The sequence below is a fragment of the Ranitomeya variabilis genome, chromosome 5 (assembly GCF_051348905.1).
Source record: "Ranitomeya variabilis isolate aRanVar5 chromosome 5, aRanVar5.hap1, whole genome shotgun sequence".
NCBI lineage: Eukaryota > Metazoa > Chordata > Amphibia > Anura > Dendrobatidae > Ranitomeya > Ranitomeya variabilis.
This window is the reverse complement of record NC_135236.1, coordinates 169,232,384-169,236,774: the sequence shown is the minus strand read 5'-3', so window position 1 is coordinate 169,236,774 and position 4,391 is coordinate 169,232,384. Positions and strand designations below refer to the sequence as shown.

The following is a 4,391-nucleotide window of genomic DNA, read 5'->3' as shown; positions in this document are numbered from 1 at the left end:
AGGTCCCGCACACATGCACACTGATGACATCGGCACCTGGGAATCAGCGGAACTGTTCGTGCTGTTCTGTGGTGCAGGGTGCTGAAGACAGCTCTAATCATTCTCCCCTGCTCGCGCTAATCGCAATGTTGTGAGTTGTATTAAACTGATAACAGTGAGAGAAGGTGGCAGTTGGTGGGAGTATTTATCAGCCGCATGCGCTATAAATAAATAATAAGAAAAAAATGAAGTGTGGTTCCCCTGTATTCTCTATAACCAGCCAGGCAAAACTCACAGCTGGGGGCTGCAACCCTCAGCTGTCAGCTTCAGCAAGGCTGGTTATCAAGAATATCAGACAGCTAAAAAAAGATAAAAAATCAGACAGCTGTATTCTCAGGCTGGTAAGGGATAATGGATATTGTCCCCCAGCCTAGAAATAGCAGCCCACAGCCGCCCCAGAAGAGGCGCATATGTTAGATGCGCGAATTCTGGTGCTTTGCCCAGCTCTTCCCACTTGCCCTGTGGCGGCGGCAAGTGGGGTTCATATTTGTGGGGTTGATGTCACCTTTGTATTGTCAGGTGACATCAAGCCCACGGCTCAGTAATGGTGAAGCATTTATAAGACACCTATCCATTACTAATCCTATAGTTATATGGTAAATAAAGACACAGCCAGAATAAAGTCCTTTGTATGAAATAAAATAAAACACCCTTTTCCATTTTTATTTAAAAATAACAAACACAGTTATACTCACCTAACACCCATTCCATTGAAGCACTCATCTCCTGTAATAAAACAAAAATAAAAAACAACCATATCCTTCACCTGTCTGTTGTTTGTCCCATGCCATAATCCATGTCTCGGAGAAATAGTTTTCAACCTGGACACTGCCAAAGTGCGACTGTCCAGGCTGAGAACCACTGGTGAATGAGCTGCTGCGAGCGTAGCATCAATGACCAGCGAGGTTACTGCAGGTCACTGAGGCTGCGTCCCCAGCCAGGCCCCTGAACTGCAGTAAGCACTGTTAGAAAAGTCTTACGGTGGAGCGCTAAGCTCAGTGAGCTCATTGCATTTCAGTGACTTCACCGCAAGAAATTTCTCATGGTGAGCTCACTGAGCTGAAGCTGACAGCTTGCAGCCCACAACTGTTCAATTTTGCCTGGCAGGCAAATAGAGGGGCAAATACAAAGCATTTATTTATAGCATCTTTCTTTTTTTTTATATATAGCGCTAACATATTCCGCAGCGCTTTACAGGTTGCACACATTATCGTCACTGTCCCCATTGGGGCTCATAATCTAAATTCCCTATCAGTATGTCTTTGGAATGTGGGAGGAAACCGGAGTACCCGGAGGAAACCCACGCAAACACGGAGAGAACATACAAACTCTTTGCAGATGTTGTCCTTAGTGGGGCTTGAACCCAGGGCTCCAGCACTGCAAGGCTGCTGTGCTATCCACTGCGCCACCATGCTGCCCATGCATCTGATGAATACTCCCATCAGCCGCCTGCTCTCGGTGTTATCAGTTGAATGCAACTCTCAACATTAACCCCTGCTCACGCTGCACGAGCAAGGGACAATAATGAGAGCTGGTTTCAGCACCTGGTGCTGGGGAACAGTGTGAATGGTACTGCTGATTCCCAGGCTCCGATACGTGTCACACTGATGACACATGGATGTCGTCCATGTACACCTGTGCAGGACGTTTTGCCGCCCGTGCCACTGCTATTAAAAAATTGGACATGTCTGTGTGTTTTGCCCATGGACCCATGGTCTGTGGAAACACACAGATATGTGAACGGACCAATTCACTTGAATGGGTCTATGTGTGTAAGGGTCTACCGTACGTGCGAAAACTGTCACCATGCGTACAGGAGACATGGACGTGTGAAAGTGCCCTTAGAGATAGCAGCATGAAGGGAGAAAGGGTTGTACACAGATCTCAATCAAGATTTGGAAAGATGCAATATTCTCTCAGAGGGCAGAGAAAAGAGGCAATAGATAAGGAGGGGAGCACATGAAGAGGAAATAGGTGCAGGATAGAAGTTGTGCTGACATACACAAATTATTTCATCCAACCTGTATTATTAGTAGAGACACTCTAAGAAGAGAAAACTTGAATGAAGCTGAAAACTATATTTCCATTTGATCTGAAAATGACTGAATAAATAGAAAATAAGACTTACTGCAATTGTATTAACTAAAGGTAACTACTAAAATATGGTATACGAGAATCATTTTTTTTCATGTCACTGATGTCCATTGCTTTTAAGTGAATAAATGTAGAATGAATAAAAAAAACCAACATTATATTTTCAGAGCATCATGATCTACTTGGCTTTTTCTTTTTTTACAGTGTTATTTTGTGCTTTAAATAGCATTTTCAGTCGGATTTGTTACAGGGAAATGCGGCAGGAAGATGTTTGCTTCTAATCTGTAGAAACATTTCCATATCTTACACACCTTGATTTGGTTGTGGTGTTTTTGTGGCGCATTTGTAGTCAGGAGTATTTTGAAATTGCAGCAGCTTCAGGGTCTGGTGTTTTATGCACCTTTAAAGTGCAGTTAAAAAAACAAATGTCCAAAAGTAATAATTTAAAATAAATCTTTGCATATTAACAAATCAGGATTTTGTTGTTTTAAGTGCAAAATAAAAATGAAAACTATGTAAACCGACATTAAAAGGACCAGTTAGTGAAATAAATTGTACGGTAAGTAGAACCTGTAAACAACATAGACAGAATCTAACACAATCGATGAACTTAAATGGATATTTTCTTTGCTTTGGGTTTCCTTGGTTTGCAGAAATAAGGGCTCCATTTTGTGGGGGCAAAGCAAAGTTTTGGAGTCTGTTGAGCCAGACGTAATGACCTTGGAGGAACACAAGACAAGTCCATACAGCGGCTTCACAAAGGACGTTTTATTCAAATTTGTTTTGAGTTTAGTAAATTTGCATGAAAAATGTGTGAGAAAAGCTGTCTGGGGTGACCTCATCCACAGCTGCCATTAGCGTTTAATTAAGTGTTGAATAGCAGCATTGGCTGAGCAGAATCCTGTCTTCCAGCCAGACTGTGAGAAAACTCAGCAGCTTGCTTCTAAAATACTGAGGGATCCCCAAAGCCAGACAATCCCTGCCCTCCAAACCAAAACATTAGTCATGACAACAGCCCTCAGGAGACAGGCCTTCTGCAGGAGCAAGACCCCCCTTGCCCCAACCCCCCGGCGGGCATCGAATCTGTAGGCTAATAAGGCATGGAGAGGGTTAATTCAACAGTGGGACAAACAGTGGGGACATGACGGCGAAATGGAAAGAGGAAATAAATAAATTGAATACATCTGGACATTGTGATGTCTACCAAACACGGTGGTGTGAAAGTCTCCATCAGCTGTGATAATTCTCTTAGCAACACAGTTCAATGGCCAAGGCTTGACATGATTTAATGTGGGCTGGCGGGACAGACACACATTTATCCTGCAGGGTGACAGACATAGACCTATATTCAAGTTCAAGTGCAAGTTTGTAGGCTTTGCCCAGGAATCTCGGCTACTTTCCTCCCAGGCTTTTGTTCTCTCTAACAATTGCTCTTTGTTGGTTCTTCTGTACTTGGCACTGTTTAGCTGTCTGACGGCAAACTTAACAGCCTTCCTTCCCTGTATAAGCACTCACATAAGTCTCTTCTTGCATACATATTTCAATGTATTAGATCCCTGTCCAACGTATCCATCAGAGAGGGTAGGAGGCATCACCACAAGGTTTCCTGCATCCTACATTTCTTATATAGGGGAACTAACTTTTCCATACAACTGATGACAAGTCTCAAGGAAGTCACCTGGATGAAGGTAGGAGTCTTTATATTGTGTCCTCACTAGCATTTGAGTTGTTTTTTTTAAGGATGATGGGATGAATGTGTAATCAATGTACCAAAATTGTAAATACTTGTACTTAGCATTGGCGGTATCAAACCTAGTAAAGTAATCTATGAGTTAAATAAGAGCATTGAGGATGTGACTGGCCAAAATACTATTGTGTATTCATATTTGTTATGTGTTGTCTGGTCTGCATGTGGCCAGCAGTATTAATGACACCAGCCATGGGAAGGTGGAATAATGACATTTACTGCATGCTCTAAAGGGTTAACTGTATATTTCACCGTATATTATTTATTACACCAGATTTATCTCGATAAATTACATAAAATTAACTAGACATATTCCGTATATAAATCTTTAAGCGAAAACAGAATATTATTTGACCATTGAAAACCCTACTGCCGACTGTTGCCTTGTTTAGTTCCCAAGTTCTTGCACTCATTGATTATAAAGAAAAACAGTCTATGCTTTCCCACCAAGGCTTCCGGATACCCCAGACGCAGCTCCCTGATTGTGGCTAAGCCTTTAACCCTTTAAGCT

General features: G+C 42.3%; 1 long non-coding RNA gene across 1 annotated transcript in view; it reads left to right on the top strand.

Annotated features, from left to right (window-relative positions):
* The first annotated feature begins 2,943 nt into the window (after positions 1 to 2,943).
* The window catches only part of LOC143773507 (uncharacterized), a 139,913-nt gene continuing 138,465 nt past the window's right edge, over positions 2,944 to 4,391 (top strand). Inside the window, exon 1 of the long non-coding RNA XR_013215208.1 lies at positions 2,944 to 3,821. This is a non-coding gene — a long non-coding RNA (uncharacterized LOC143773507). The remainder of the gene's footprint in view (positions 3,822 to 4,391) is intronic.